This window comes from Ranitomeya variabilis, chromosome 5 (assembly GCF_051348905.1).
Source record: "Ranitomeya variabilis isolate aRanVar5 chromosome 5, aRanVar5.hap1, whole genome shotgun sequence".
Lineage (NCBI taxonomy): Eukaryota > Metazoa > Chordata > Amphibia > Anura > Dendrobatidae > Ranitomeya > Ranitomeya variabilis.
This window is the reverse complement of record NC_135236.1, coordinates 643,251,441-643,268,494: the sequence shown is the minus strand read 5'-3', so window position 1 is coordinate 643,268,494 and position 17,054 is coordinate 643,251,441. Positions and strand designations below refer to the sequence as shown.

General features: G+C 45.8%; 1 protein-coding gene across 1 annotated transcript in view; it reads left to right on the top strand.

Moving 5' to 3' along the window:
* MGAT4B (alpha-1,3-mannosyl-glycoprotein 4-beta-N-acetylglucosaminyltransferase B) overlaps nucleotides 1-17,054 on the top strand; it is a 381,341-nt gene that overhangs the window by 113,832 nt on the left and 250,455 nt on the right. The window lies entirely within an intron of this gene.

Here is a 17,054-nt window from a genome sequence, read left to right as displayed (position 1 = left end):
TGTAAGGCGCATCTGTCCCTGGACTTCACGTTACAAGATTCATCTATAATCACATTGGAAACCTTTCCAGCCTGATACTAAACACGCATTGTCTGTCCTGATGAAATGCCGGCCCGAAGAATAGCGTTAACTCGCTTTTTATCGCACACAATGAAAGCCATAAAACTAAAGAAAAAGAAGTCAAATGTTACAAAACTGCTGTTTGTTTTCTCAATCCTCATCCACTTTATTTTTTATTTTTTCCTCCCATTGCATGTACCCTAAGAACATACCATTAAAAACAAAACAAACTGTAAAAAAAAAAAAGTCCTCATAAAGCTGCTTCAATAGAAAGAAAAGATGTTGGTGGTTTCAAACTAGAAAAATTGTCTTTTCAAAAAAGGTGTCCTTAGGTTTTAGCTACTTCATTTGGGAGCAGCAAGATGAGACCCCGATTCCAGCGCTGTCACTTGGCTACTTGCTGTCATTTTGTATAAATTCTCTGCTGCAGATCTAGCAGTTCACTAAATGCTGAGCTCTGTATGACCCCACCCACACCACTGATTGGTAGTTTTCTGTATACACTGTGCATAGGCAGAAACCTGCTAATCAGTGGTGGGTGTGGGGTTATCCAGAGCCTATGAATATACTTGACTACTTGGCAGCAGGTTTACTACTCCTTTAGTGATAATCTTCTGCTGATAAAACTGGTTTTATCAAAAGTGCAGCAAGCAGCCTAGTAAGTGACACATTGCTGGGATCACTGTCTCAACATTATTTTGCTCCCAGGTTAGGTAGCAAAAACCTGGTGATAGCTTGCCGTCAAAGGCTTGTATATACAGTAAGTACATAAAAGAAAATCAACAGCCAAAGTTAAGCAGTATGACATTTTCCTGGAAAGTTTATTTTTTAGCATTTTTCCAGGACACATTTTAAGTTGACGAGTCTTATTGTTACTTTTCTGCAATATTTTTTTTTTTGTGTGTCTATGATCTGCGAGTCCAGTCTGTCATGTTGGGCATTTGGCTGAGCAGTACATTGTGCGATTTGGTTTGACACATTGGGACAGATTTTCTGTTAAAAGTCTCTCGACATTGACAGTCACTGTACGAATTTTTTTTCCCTATTTTTTTTTTAGAGCGATTTTAGGCAAGAAGGTTCACTAAAAAAAATATTAGAATAGCTTTACAGGGAAAGGTGCGATTTATAATACACCAAACTGCATAAAAATTTCAGCTCGGAAAAATGGTTTAAAAAGAAGCCAATGAAGAAGTGGTGTCATTCTGACAAAAGGATCTAGAGATGGCACATTTATCAGCCAACACAAGTGTCTTTGGTAAATGTGGTGAATGTCCAGACTGTGTAGTTCCCCTAGTCTCCATATTGCTGTGCATTAGTAATCCGCCCCGTCGTGTATGGCCAGGAGCTTATGGTTTTGCTGCTGATACCGTGGTTGGACTCTAAATGGATCTCGCATCAGATTTCACTTTTACAGAAAAATTAAATGGGCACCGCGATAGTGGGGGTCTGCTGCTGTTTCCCTGCAGAAAACCCACTCCTTGTGATCAAGGCTAAAGTGACAGAAGAATGCATGTCCGGGTTGGTCAGGTTCCCTTTAAATCTGCTGACGTGTCTTGTTTGTGACATCTCTTGTGAATGTCCATTACCGCCCTTGTTGTTTTTGGAGCATCCACCGAGGGTTATTACTGGCATTTTCTATTTTTTAATCACAAAACTAGCGCTTGATTGAGTCTGACTTAATCAGCTCTGGAGGAGGAGATGCACAATAAGCACTTCTCACTTTATTTATGATGTGCCCGGACAGCGGACCACTCGGACAGCGGACCACTCGGACATCAGACCCCCTTATTTATACTGTTATGCGTCCAGTGTGTGTATTTTACTGCAGATCGGTATTCTGGTTTGTCGCTTTATTTTTGGAAAAAAAATCTAAAATTTCTTCCTTTGCTGAAAAATACAGTCTGTCCTAGGTTTCCCGTAACATACTTAGGCGAACTGTGTGCGGAATATCCATGGTTACTCTATAATAACAGCACTTTTTCTACTCTACAAAACAAAAAGACTTTGGGACACGTGTAGCAAATGTCACTACGCCTTTTCAAAACCACGAATACATGTAGAGGAAATGAGGAGCAGGATGAGGACCTGAATTTCACCCTTGTGATTGTGTAAAGTTGCTGTGCACAATCCTGTGCAAAGTCGTTATATAACGGGTGTGGATTTTGCTGCAGATTCATTTTGCCTTAGATTTTTGCCTATATATCTGGATTTATGCTTGAAGTCCTCTGTGATAAAATAATCATAGTTTAACATTTGGACTTTTATATACAATGGATTTAAGCAATTTGGACAAATAATTGAGACAATAAATTACGGTAGTTTTTAAGGTCTGATGCACTTATCACATTAGGCGTTTCGCACAAAATGTGAAGAAAGCCTGGCCTTGCTACCCTCGTCCCTTCTTACCAGTTTATGTCCAGGAATATTTTTTTATTCTAATGTAACTTGTCATCCACTGTTTTCTAGCCGGTGATTCTCCTTCATCAGCATTCTGCCAGCACTAAAGGGACCGGACCTTTCCTTCCCTCTCTTCCTAGCATGCATTGTTCCTGCCTTTGTCCGATGACTGCCTGCCCTAACCCTAGTGTTCACCTCTTATACCTGTATACAGTCTGACAGGCAGGAGACCAGGAGCAGAGAGATAAAAACCTGTCCTCTATTTCCTGTAATCTAGAGACAGATTGTGCTTGACAACAGGCAGTGAACAGAAAGCAGACACCAAACTTTCTGGTGTCTTTATGGGGTAAGATAACATATTTTTTAATAAAAGGGGATTTGTTTATTTCAGATTTATCAAATTATCTGTGAAATAAGATCATGTCTGACATTAGTGCCCATTTGAGCCCATGAGAAACTTGCTTACAAGGGGCCTAGATGTTGGCCCAGGAAGCTGGAAGTCCCCTCCTGTCCCCTAGTATGGACCCCCAGTATGGTGCGTTCATGAGGAAATCGGCACACAGGGGTGCAGTCCGTACCCCATATAGATTGTGTCCTGATCTCACAAACATTCGTGTTGTACGCAGAACATGGATCTGGTAATATTACTGCTTCATTTACTGCTCAGTTCTTATTGAATTGGTCAGAATGAAGTAATTTATCCCACAGCATCAATGATTTGCTGCATCCCAGGTTAATTCATTTAACAAATTAGTGTTAGAACGTGGAGCGGAGCGGCGTCATGAAGGGGGTGAGTCATTGGTGGGTACGTGTGCAATCCTACTCACCATTGATTCACTAGGATACAGCTGCCGATACGATCAGTGCGGCTACTGGAAACCATATTGGCCACAAAATCAATTGACACCGGAAACTGAAACTGTGTGTAATCAGCGCCAGTCCAGGGTCGATAACTACTATAATCAAGGCGATTCAGAAAATGTAGTTGGAAGTAAAATACTCCTCGAGTCTAAGTTGGCTGTAACTGGCTCTCTAGCTTTACCTCAGGACCTAAAACCAGTCATCTCTACACAAACCAGGAGGCTGTACCTTAAATTCCACCTGAAACCAAATTTGCCTAAAAACCCTTTAAAACCTGTCTTTCACACTAAACATGTAAAAAAATGTGTTTTCAGTAATTCTTCCCCACACATACCCAACAAGCTAAACCTTCCATTTGTGCAAATAAGTGTCTAGTATAGGCAGGAACTGTCCCAGTTCCCAAGTTGCCATTCCCTTTTTTTGACTGGTTGTTTCCTCTTCATTAGTATTCTATCAGCACTATAGGAGCAGGAACGCCATTGCCCTCACTTTCCAGCATGTGTTGCCAATGCAGGTGTCAAATGTCTTGCCTTCATCAGCATTCCACCAGTATTCTAGGACCTGGAACTGCATTTCCTTTCTTATGTAACATGAATTGTCCCTATTGTCCAATGACTTGCTCACATTGAGCTGGAAGCCCACCCCTTTGTTAGGTCTTTGTGCAGTTTGGCAGACAGGAGAGCAGGAGCAGAGAGAGAAAAACCTGCCCCAACATCTTGTGATTTGTCTGTGTTGCTGCTGCTAGAAACTTAACAGCCAGTGGAAAGTAGTTTAGACGGAAGGGAGACATCTAGGTGCTGACCCTCTGGAGTCATTTCTTTGTGGTATGACAGAAGCATTTTTATTACATGGTGATTTGCTGATTGTCTGTTTTTCACATTATCTACCACATTAGATCAAAATGTCTGAAGGTATAGGGAGCATTTACAGCCAATCTCTACCGAAGTGACTGCATTCTAGGGGTCGGTTAATTAAGACAGACATTGTACATGCCAGTCTTCATGAAGGAGTGTGTAGGAGTAAGATGCGCCTAATTTATTAAGAGGCATTTGCCACTTAACGAATTAGATGCGTCTTACAAGTGCTGCACCCCACCGCCAGAGATCAGTCAAGTACTGGAGTACATTTCCGGCAAAATTGACACCACCAAAGTGGTGTAATTTTTCATGAATTAGACTAGTGGGCATAGCCATTCCCTATCTTACCAGTGCTCTACCCATTCTAGTCAAACTGGCTAGGACAGATATACAGTATAAACCTTAAAAATCTCATAAGTTGCTCAAAAATGTTGCGACTTTGTTAGTTATTTTTTACTTCAAGTCCACCAGGCCTGGCACATCCACCAGGCCTGGCACACCCACCAGACCTGGCACGTCCACCAGGCCTGGCACGTCCACCAGGCCTGGCACGTCTACCAGGCCTGGCACGTCTACCAGGCCTGGCACGTCCACCAAGCCTGGCACGCCCACCAGACCTCTCACGCCTACCAGACCTCTCACGCCCACCAGACCTGGCACGTCCACTAGGCCTGACACGTCCACCAGGCCAGGCACGTTCGCCAGACCTCGCACGTTCGCCAGACCTCGCACGTCCACCAGACCTCGCACGTCCACCAGACCTCGCACGTCCACCAGACCTCGCACGTCCACCAGGCCTCCCACGCCCACCAGGCCTCCCACGCCCACCAGACCTCGCACGTCCACCAGGCCTTCCACGCCCACCAGGCCTGGCACGTCCACCAGACCTCGCACGTCCACCAGGCCTTCCACGCCCACCAGATGTGGCACGTCCACCAGGCCTGGCACGTCCACCAGGCCTGGCACGTCCACCAGACCTGGCACGTCCACCAGGCCTGACACGTCCACCAGGCCAGGCACGTTCACTAGACCTCGCACGTCCACCAGGCCTTCCACGCCCACCAGATGTGGCACGTCCACCAGGCCTGGCACGTCCACCAGGCCTGGCACGTCCACCAGACCTGGCACGTCCACCAGGCCTGACACGTCCACCAGGCCAGGCACGTTCACTAGACCTCGCACGTCCACCAGGCCTTCCACGCCCACCAGATGTGGCACGTGCACCAGACCTCGCACGTCCACCAGGCCTTCCACGCCCACCAGATGTGGCACGCCCACCAAACGGCACAGGACTTTCCATCTGGTACAAATAAAGATTTCCTCCCCAGGGCCTGATGGAAGTCCCTCCCCGTAGGGGAACACACCTCAGGTAACGCCGGCTGACTGGTTTACTAAATCTTTATTCTACATTATGTGCTGTGAAGATGTATTTGTAGGAAATTCTTCTCTCCAGACCTCAGTCATCTGTTCTTCCACAACTAATTGCTACTTTAATCGCCTCTCGTCTCCTCCTGCGTTGTAATCATGAAATCTAATTTGTGCGCTTTCTCACTCTTATTTCGCTTACCTGCTGTTTGTTGAAATAGAAAAAGGTGGGGGGAAGCAAACAACCACGTCAAACAATGCCACTGCCCCAGGTACTCTTCTGTTAAATGTTGCTTCCTTTTCCACTTTATTTGGCACAATATACAGTTGTGAATAAGGGATGGATTTGGAAGAGTTTGCTTCTGCCCAGAGGTTTATTTGTGTAGGGATGTATCCTGGCGACATCACTCACAAAAGAAAAATATCTCTATAAAATGAAACGTCCAGCAGCCCCTCGGGTAGTCATAATAACGGTCATTTTGGTTGTTACCGAGCCCCCTGGCGTAGAACCAGTGATATGTTGCATTACTTTTTGTGATTATCCCATTATTCGGGATGGGGTCCACTATAGATACTATATTGAATGGATTCTCAGTTGCAATTCGTGTTGAGCAAAAAGATTCACAGGACAATGGTCAGTGGCCACGTTGGTAGTCCGTGGCTGCCTGATCGGAGCCCTGTGAACCTCCTACCTGCCAGGATCCCTGGTGCCTCTTGTGATTGGTGGCTTGGGGTGGCATCATGCGTGCGTCATACCAGGTCTATAGGTGCCAGGGATGCCATAAGCTAGGAGGGGGTTTCCAAGGCTCAGATTCGGCAGCCATGGCATGCCGATGTAACTTTGGGACGAGGGTCCTACTAAATGTTTCTTTGACAGATCTGCCCACGTGAGTATATTTTTTTGTTTTAAGTAACCCTCCAGAGAAAACTATTCTCCTGTGTTAGGTTGGTTATACCCGTCCGTGATCTACAGAACTTGGTTTGGATCACAATACCTAGCCCAACAGCAGGGTCTCCTGACCTAACCGCCTCGTAGGCGTATATGAAGCAGTTGGCTCAAGTCCAGAGTCCAGGCTGTTGACCTGGATATTGCGATCCGTTCACAGTCTGTTACACGGACACATGAAATAGACCTTATGCCTAATGAAGGGCTTGAGGGTTTGGTATATGGCAGAAGTCCTGAATCGTCCCTTCAGGAGCGTTGGGATACAGTACGCTATGATGTGCCTCTTTTTCTGGAGTGTCTCTTTAAATACCGCTGTATCTGTGTAATGCCCAAAATGCTATTTAAAATTAAATTGTATATGTACAATCCCTGCGTAGTAATGTGTTTCTGGCTGAAAACAGCTGATCCAACCATATGGTGATTTTTTACTTGCACTGCACTTCTTCCTGCTGTACATGAATCAAGTTGCCAAATAATCGTGTATTCCGGATGTCTCATTAGGAAATTAAAACAACTTTGAAACACCAGTGGCTTCATCAAATTTGGAGCAGTGATCCTTAAGAAAAAGGACATTTGATTTTCAAAAGAAGAATCTGAATGGCACCCAGTCTGAGGCCAGTGCAAAATGATCTTGAAGGATAGCTGTTCTTTCACAAGAAACTTGTAGAAAAGAGTCGTCTTAATGCCCTCATCCCGTACAAGTTAAAACTAAGCTCTTGGTGCACATGCCAGTCCAGTATTCCCAGGAACTGCCCTGATTCTTGTGTTCTGTTACTTGACATCCACTCCTTAGTTGGCAGTTTCTCTTATTCTGTCTTCTTACAGTCTGTATTCTTACAGCACTATAGGAGCTGAAACTTTCCTTTAGGCCAGTCTCACACGTCCAGATAATTCCGGTACCGGAAAAATCGGTACCGGAGTTATCCGTGTCCGTGTGCTCACGTGGCACATCAGTATGACACACGTGCGGCAGCCGTGTGCCGCCCGTGTGGCGACTGAGGACCACACGGACCGTACAGGAGACAGCGCTAGAGTTAAGCGCTGTCCCCTCTGCGTGTGGTGCTGAAGCTGGCATTCATTCCTTCTCCCCAGCAGCATTCGCTGGAGAGAAGGAATGGAAAATCAAGGGTTTTTTTTTGTGTGTTTAAAATAAAGTTTGTGGTCACCTCCCACCCCCTGTGCGCCCGCCGGCTTGCATTAAAATACTCACCCAGCTCCCGCGATGCCTCCTCTCAGCGCCGCAGCTGGTCCTGTGTGAGCGGTCACGTGGTACCGCTCATTACAGTGATGAATATGCGGCTCCACCCCTATGGGTTGATAGGGGATATTTTGATTTTCTTGGGAATAGCCATTTAAGAAATTTTTCCCTAGCATAAAGATTTATGGTTGTCACATAGGTAGTATATTTTTTAGCACATCTGGAACCTATGAAACTAAAAGCACACTTGCTTCTTACTGTACATTACTTTTGAATAAGTGATGTCCACATACAAATACATGTACTCTTGGCACACAATACTAATGTATGGAATCCTAATGCCAATTTTATATTGGCAAAGTAATATGAATCTGAAAATGATTCTCTTCTCTATTTGATGTTTTTTTTTTTTTTTTTTTTATTCTACTCCCCCAAAGTTTGGGTTAAGCGTAAAGTTGTTGTCCAAGTTTAATCCCCTGTTGAATTTTCATTTCTAGGGATCCCTTCTTTTATTTTTGACAGTTCATGATCTACAAATATTGTAAATGAAAAAATGACAGCTAAAAGTAAGTAATTATACAGTCTGTTTTCCCTGCCTTTTTAGATAAGACTCTGAAGGACAATATATGTCTGGCAGGATTCACATTCTTTGCTTTATTACTTCTACTCTAATTGAAATGCTGTAGAGGTTTAGTCATTATTGGTGGAGAATGCAAAAAATGTGGGGTGATCGATTCATTCCACTTAACAAGCAACACACCAAAAATAACAAATGGATAACGAGTGATCCTTCCAATGTTATTATGCCACCGAACCGTAGAATGTGTTGGCACAGCAGACTATGGAAAAGTTGTACATTGTTTCATGCCAACCTGCCATTTCAGTATGAGTAGTGCCTTTCCACAACCAGCCATGTACAATGACCTGTACCAATGCCACGTGTTCATTAACCTTCCCCAACCATCACCACAGAAACACTACTGGTTCTTAATGAGATCTGTCTTCTGACATTGGAGTAATTTTATTCCCCATAATATGATTCATTTAGATCTGTGTTCTGCTGTTCTTCAGTTATTCCTCCTGAATAAATTGACAACTGGGTGTTGCCCATTCTGGCCATCCTTGCACACATCATCCTGCGGGACTTTGCCTTTTGATAAGGAAAATGGATTACGCCCAGTTGTCAATTCATTTTTTTTTAAATGAGCTTTCCACTATTTTGAAGAGACTTGTCAGTAACATTTGCCCTAGAAAAGCAGAGGTACTGCTAAGGCAGTGTAAAGCTTTCCAGCGATACCCATATCCTCATTATTTGGTGCTTCTTTTACCCTTTTATTCATGCGCCAATTAGCTTTGCAGGTTCATTGGGGGGGGGGGGAGTATCTGTGCATTGGGGGGAGTATCTGTGCATTGATGGGTATATGTTGTGAATTTGGATTCTGGGCTCCCCCGGTGGCCGCTTGTGGAATTGGACTTGTCATCCTCTTTCCTGTTTCACCTGATTCCATCAGTAGTGGGTGTCGCTATTTAAGCTCATTTCTCTGGTGGTTTCTTGCCGGTCAACAATGTTATCTGATGCCTCTCAGTGCTTGTTCCTGCTTCTAGACTACTACTAGATAAGTTGGACTTTTGTCCATGTTTTGTTTTGCCTATTTGTTCCAGTTCACAGCTGAAGTTTTGTTACTGTGTCTGGAAAGCTCTCGTTGATCAGGGATTGCTACTCTGGCGTTATGAGTTAATGCCAGAGTTTAAGGTAATCTCTGGATGGTGTTTTGTTAGTGTTTTTCTGCTGACCATGAAAGTATACTATCTGTCTTCTGCTATCTAGTAAGCGGACCTCAAATTTGCAAAGACTATTTTCCTGCTGCGTTTGTTGTTTCATCTGAACTCACCGTCATTATATGTGGGGGGCTACTGTCTTCTTTGGAATATTTCTCTAGAGGTGAGCCAGGTCTTATATTTCCCTCTGCTAGCTATTTAGGTCTTAGGCCAGAGCTGGGCATCTAGCGTTAAATAGGAAATGCTACCTGGCTATTTCTAGTTGCGCGGCAGGCTTAGTTCATGGTCAGTATAGTTCCATCTTCCGAGAGCTTGTCCCTCTATAGGCTTGCTATGATCTCTGCCTGCAGAGATCATGATAGTTTGACCGGCCAATAAAGTGTTAAAGACCCAGGTTGAGAAAGGAGAGTTATAAGAAGTCTGCTGAAATTTTTTTTTTTTTTTTTTCCTCCAGTCTGCCTTGCTGCAGTCTTTTCTCTCTCTCTCCTCCTAATCTCTGTGTGCACCTGACAATAATGGATCTCCAGAGTGTAACTGCGGGTTTGAATAATCTCATCACGAAAGTACAAAATTTACAAAATTTTGTGGTACATGCTCCGGTATCTGAGCCGAGAATTCCTTTGCCGGAGTTCTTCACAGGGAATAGAGCTAGCTTCCAGAATTTCCGAAATAATTGTAAGCTTTATTTGTCCCTGAAGTCTCGTTCAGCTGGAGACCCTGCTCAGCAGGTTAGGATTGTGATTTCCTTGCTCAGGGGTGACCCTCAAGATTGGGCCTTCTCATTGCCAGCAGGGGATCCTGCGTTACGCGATGTGGATGCGTTTTTTCTGGCCTTGGGCTTGCTTTATGAGGAACCTCATTTGGAACTTCAGGCAGAAAAAACCTTGATGGCACTATCTCAGGGGCAAGACGAAGCTGAAGTTTTCTGCCAAAAATTCCGTAAATGGTCTGTGCTTACTCAGTGGAATGAGTGCGCCTTGGCGGCAACTTTCAGAGAAGGTCTCTCTGATGCCGTTAAGGATGTTATGGTGGGGTTCCCTTTGCCTGCAGGTCTGAATGAGTCCATGACAATGGCTATTCAGATTGATAGGCGTCTGCGGGAGCGCAAACCGGTGCACCATCTGGCGGTGTCTATGGAAAAGACGCCAGAAAGTATGCAGTGTGATAGAATTCTGTCCAGGAGCGAGCGACAGAATTTTAGACGGAAGAATGGATTGTGTTTCTATTGTGGGGATTCTACTCATGTTATATCAGCATGCTCTAGGCGTACAAAGAAGCTTGATAAGTCTGTTTCCATTAGCACCATTCAGTCTAAGTTTATTTTGTCTGTAACCCTGATTTGCTCTTTGTCATCCATTGCCACGGACGCCTATGTTGACTCTGGCGCCGCTCTGAGTCTTATGGATTGGTCCTTTGCCAATCGTTGTGGTTTTGATTTAGAGCCTTTGGAGACTCTTATTCCTCTGAAGGGGATTGACTCCACCCCATTGGCTAATAATAAACCACAATACTGGACACAAGTAACCATGCGTATCAATCCGGATCACCAGGAGATTATTCGTTTCCTGGTGCTGTATAATTTACATGACGATTTGGTACTGGGATTGCCATGGTTGCAGTCTCACAACCCAGTCTTGGACTGGAGAGCAATGTCTGTGTTGAGCTGGGGATGTAAGGGTATTCATGGGGACGTACCTTTGGTTTCTATTTCGTCGTCCATTCCCTCTGAAGTCCCTGAGTTCCTCTCTGATTATCAAGACGTCTTTGACGAACCCAAGCTTGGGTCGTTACCTCCGCACCGTGAGTGCGATTGTGCCATAGATTTGATACCGGGTTGTAAATATCCAAAGGGTCGTTTGTTTAATTTGTCTGTGCCGGAACATGCTGCTATGCGGGAATATATAAAGGAGTCTTTGGAAAAGGGACATATTCGTCCATCTTCTTCTCCCTTGGGAGCTGGGTTTTTCTTTGTCTCAAAAAAAGACGGCTCTTTGAGACCATGTATTGATTATCGGCTTCTGAATAAGATCACTGTTAAGTATCAATACCCATTGCCATTGCTTACTGATTTGTTTGCTCGTATAGAGGGTGCTAAGTGGTTCTCTAAAATTGATCTTCGTGGGGCGTATAATTTGGTGCGGATCAGGCAGGGGGATGAGTGGAAGACCGCATTTAATACGCCCGAGGGCCACTTTGAGTATTTGGTCATGCCTTTTGGTCTTTCTAATGCCCCTTCAGTTTTCCAGTCTTTTATGCATGATATTTTCCGCGATTTTCTGGATAAATTTATGATAATATATCTGGATGATATTCTGATTTTTTTCTGATGACTGGGACTCTCATGTCCAGCAGGTCAGGAGAGTTTTTCAGGTTCTGCGGTCTAATTTTTTATGTGTGAAGGGGTCTAAGTGCGTTTTTGGGGTCCAGAAAATTTCCTTTTTGGGGTATATTTTTTCTCCCTCTTCCATTGAGATGGATCCCGTCAAGGTGCAAGCTATTTGTGACTGGACTCAGCCCTCCTCTCTTAAGGGTCTTCAGAGATTTTTGGGCTTTGCCAACTTTTACCGCCGATTTATTGCTGGTTTTTCGGATGTCGTTAAACCACTGACTGATTTGACCAGACAAGGCGCTGATGTTGCTAATTGGTCCCCTCATGCTGTAGAGGCCTTTCAGGAGCTTAAGCGCCGTTTTGCCTCTGCCCCTGTGTTGCGTCAGCCTGATGTGAATCTGCCTTTTCAGGTTGAGGTTGACGCTTCGGAGATCGGAGCTGGGGCAGTGTTGTCGCAGAAAGGTTCCGACTGCTCCGTCATTAGGCCTTGTGCCTTCTTTTCTCGCAAATTTTCGCCCGCAGAGCGGAATTATGATGTTGGGAATCGGGAGCTTTTGGCCATGAAGTGGGCGTTTGAGGAGTGGCGCCATTGGCTCGAGGGGGCTAGACATCAGGTGGTGGTATTGACTGACCACAAAAATTTGATTTATCTTGAGACTGCCAGACGCCTGAATCCTAGACAGGCGCGCTGGTCTTTATTTTTTTCTCGCTTTAATTTTGTGGTGTCATACCTACCGGGTTCTAAGAATGTTAAGGCAGATGCCCTTTCTAGGAGTTTTGACCCGGACTCTCCTGGTAATTCTGAACCCACAGGTATCCTTAGGGAGGGAGTAATTTTGTCGGCCGTTTCTCCTGATCTGCGGCGGTCCTTGCAAGAGTTTCAGGCGGATAGACCGGATCGTTGTCCGCCTGATAGACTGTTTGTTCCGGATGATTGGACCAGCAGAGTCATCTCTGAGGTACATTCTTCTGCATTGGCAGGTCATCCCGGAATTTTTGGTACCAGGGATTTGGTGGCAAGATCCTTCTGGTGGCCTTCTCTGTCACGAGATGTGCGAGTCTTTGTGCAGTCATGTGACGTTTGTGCTCGGGCCAAGTCTTGTAGTTCTCGGGCTAGCGGACTGCTGTTGCCCTTGCCTATTCCTAAGAGGCCTTGGACACACATCTCGATGGATTTTATTTCAGATCTGCCTGTTTCCCAGAAGATGTCTGTCATCTGGGTGGTCTGTGACCGTTTCTCTAAAATGGTCCATTTGGTTCCTCTGCCCAAGTTGCCTTCTTCTTCTGAGTTGGTTCCTCTGTTTTTTCAGAATGTTGTCCGATTGCACGGTATTCCTGAGAATATTGTTTCTGACAGAGGTACCCAATTTGTGTCTAGATTTTGGCGGGCATTCTGTGCTAGGATGGGCATAGATTTGTCTTTTTCGTCTGCTTTTCACCCTCAGACTAATGGCCAGACCGAGCGGACTAATCAGACCCTTGAGACATATCTGAGGTGTTTTGTCTCTGCTGACCAGGATGATTGGGTTGCTTTTTTGCCATTGGCAGAGTTCGCCCTCAATAATCGGGCCAGTTCTTCCACCTTGGTGTCCCCGTTTTTCTGTAATTCGGGGTTTCACCCTCGATTTTCCTCCGGTCAGGTGGAATCCTCGGATTGTCCTGGAGTGGATGCGGTGGTAGAGAGATTGCATCACATTTGGGGGCAGGTTATGGACAATTTGAAGTTGTCCCAGGAGAAGACTCAGCGTTTTGCCAACCGTCATCGTCGTGTTGGTTCTCGGCTTTGTGTTGGAGATTTGGTGTGGTTGTCTTCTCGTTTTGTCCCTATGAGGGTCTCTTCTCCTAAGTTTAAACCTCGGTTCATCGGCCCTTATAGAATATTGGAGATTCTTAATCCTGTTTCTTTCCGTTTGGACCTCCCTGCGTCCTTTTCCATTCATAACGTTTTTCATCGGTCGTTATTGCGCAGGTATGAGGTACCTGTTGTACCTTCAGTTGAGCCTCCTGCTCCGGTGTTGGTTGAGGGTGAGTTGGAGTACGTTGTGGAGAAAATTTTGGACTCTCGTGTTTCCAGACGGAAACTCCAGTATCTGGTCAACTGGAAGGGTTACGGCCAGGAGGATAATTCTTGGGTCAATGCATCTGATGTTCATGCTTCTGATCTTGTTCGTGCCTTCCATAGGGCTCATCCTGGTCGCCCTGGTGGATCTGGTGAGGGTTCGGTGCCCCCTCCTTGAGGGGGGGGTACTGTTGTGAATTTGGATTCTGGGCTCCCCCGGTGGCCGCTTGTGGAATTGGACTTGTCATCCTCTTTCCTGTTTCACCTGATTCCATCAGTAGTGGGTGTCGCTATTTAAGCTCATTTCTCTGGTGGTTTCTTGCCGGTCAACAATGTTATCTGATGCCTCTCAGTGCTTGTTCCTGCTTCTAGACTACTACTAGATAAGTTGGACTTTTGTCCATGTTTTGTTTTGCCTATTTGTTCCAGTTCACAGCTGAAGTTTTGTTACTGTGTCTGGAAAGCTCTCGTTGATCAGGGATTGCTACTCTGGCGTTATGAGTTAATGCCAGAGTTTAAGGTAATCTCTGGATGGTGTTTTGTTAGTGTTTTTCTGCTGACCATGAAAGTATACTATCTGTCTTCTGCTATCTAGTAAGCGGACCTCAAATTTGCTAAGACTATTTTCCTGCTGCGTTTGTTGTTTCATCTGAACTCACCGTCATTATATGTGGGGGGCTACTGTCTTCTTTGGAATATTTCTCTAGAGGTGAGCCAGGTCTTATATTTCCCTCTGCTAGCTATTTAGGTCTTAGGCCAGAGCTGGGCATCTAGCGTTAAATAGGAAATGCTACCTGGCTATTTCTAGTTGCGCGGCAGGCTTAGTTCATGGTCAGTATAGTTCCATCTTCCGAGAGCTTGTCCCTCTATAGGCTTGCTATGATCTCTGCCTGCAGAGATCATGACAGGTATACCTGCATTGGTGGGTTTATGTGCATTGGTTAGTATCTGTGCATTGGTGGGAGTATCTGTGCATTGGTGGGAGTATCTGTGCATTGGTGGAGTATCTGTGCATTGGTGGGAGTATCTGTGCATTGGGGGAGTATCTGTGCATTGGTGGGAGTATCTGCATTGGTGGGAGTATCTGTGCATTGGTGGGAGTATCTGTGCATTGGGGGAGTATCTGTGCATTGGGGGGAGTATCTGTGCATTGGGGGGAGTATCTGTGCATTGGGGGAGTATCTGTGCATTGGGGGGAGTATCTGTGCATTGGGGGGAGTATCTGTGCATTGGGGGGGAGTATCTGTGCATTGGGGGGTGTATCTGTGCATTGTGCGGAGTATCTGTGCAATGGGGGAGTATCTGTGCAATGGGGGAGTATCTGTGCATTGGTGGGAGTATCTGTGCATTGGTGGGAGTATCTGTGCATTGGTGGGAGTATCTGTGCATTGGTGGAGTATCTGTGCATTGGTGGGAGTATCTGTGCATTGGGGGAGTATCTGTGCATTGGTGGGAGTATCTGCATTGGTGGGAGTATCTGTGCATTGGTGGGAGTATCTGTGCATTGGGGGAGTATCTGTGCATTGGGGGGAGTATCTGTGCATTGGTGGGAGTATCTGTGCATTGGGGGAGTATCTGTGCATTGGGGGGAGTATCTGTGCATTGGGGGGAGTATCTGTGCATTGGGGGGGAGTATCTGTGCATTGGGGGGTGTATCTGTGCATTGTGCGGAGTATCTGTGCAATGGGGGAGTATCTGTGCAATGGGGGAGTATCTGTGCATTGGTGGGAGTATCTGTGCATTGGTGGGAGTATCTGTGCATTGGTGGGAGTATCTGTGCAATGGGGGAGTATCTGTGCAATGGGGGAGTATCTGTGCAATGGGGGAGTATCTGTGCATTGGTGGGAGTATCTGTGCATTGGTGGGAGTATCTGTGCAATGGGGGAGTATCTGTGCATTGGTGGGAGAATCTGTGCATTGGTGGGAGTATCTGCATTGGTGGGAGTATCTGTGCATTGGTGGGAGTATCTGTGCATTGGTGGGAGTATCTGTGCATTGGTGGGAGTATCTGTGCATTGGTGGGAGTATCTGCATTGGTGGGAGTATCTGTGCATTGGTGGGAGTATCTGTGCATTGGGGGGAGTATCTGTGCATTGGGGGGGAGTATCTGTGCATTGGTGGGAGTATCTGTGCATTGGTGGGAGTATCTGTGCATTGGGGGGAGTATCTGTGCATTGGGGGGGAGTATCTGTGCATTGGTGGGAGTATCTGTGCATTGGTGGGAGTATCTGTGCATTGGGGGGGAGTATCTGTGCATTGGGGGGGAGTATCTGTGCATTGGTGGGAGTATCTGTGCATTGGTGGGAGTATCTGTGCATTGGTGGGCGTATGGGTGCACTTGTAATCCTCTTCTCCCCTGGAAATCAAGAGTCTGCTGCGTATGTCTCCTCTGCTCTCCACTGTCAATCATCACTGGTGGTGAGAAGCGAAGAAGAAGAATCGAGGACATGTAACCACTGCAGCCAATCAATGGCCTTGATCGACTGCAGTCTTACGATTACGTCCGAACCTGAAGAACAATCTCTCTACTGGCTCAGACAGAATATGAAGGCTTGTTATTGATCTAGGAAGATTGGTTGCTGGTGGCTAATAACCTGGGACCATTTTGAATGTGTTTAATGAGTCACCAGCACAGTATGAGGTCATAAGATTTTCCTCCTCACACTTGATTCCCCCAGATTATACCCCCATCCACCCACCATGTCTTTCCACGCTGGACAATGCCTCCCAACACACATTATTGATGCATCCACAGTCCTCTCCCACACACACGTTAATGCCCCCCACACAGTTCAATTCCCTCCACACAGCACGATGCTCCCAAAGTGCCCCTTTACATTATTATGCCTCTATAGAATATGCACCCTCAGAGCCTCCCACATGGAGTATGTCGCCATAGTGCCCCCCACATACACCATGATGTCTTCCTAAGTCACTCCTGTACCAAGTATCATGTTCACACACACAGTATGATGCCCTACCTGTGCCCCCCACACACAGTATCATGCCCGCACAATCCCCCACATAATATGATCCCATCCAGTTTCCAGTGCCCTCCATACGCAGTATGACACCCCGTCACACAGAATGCTTCTATACTTTCCCATCTACATTAGATAGGAGACACTTCCAACATCACAGAATGTCTAAATATTGAGCCTCCTCCTCCATTCTAGGACCTGAGGCTGCAAGAGCCACTTCCC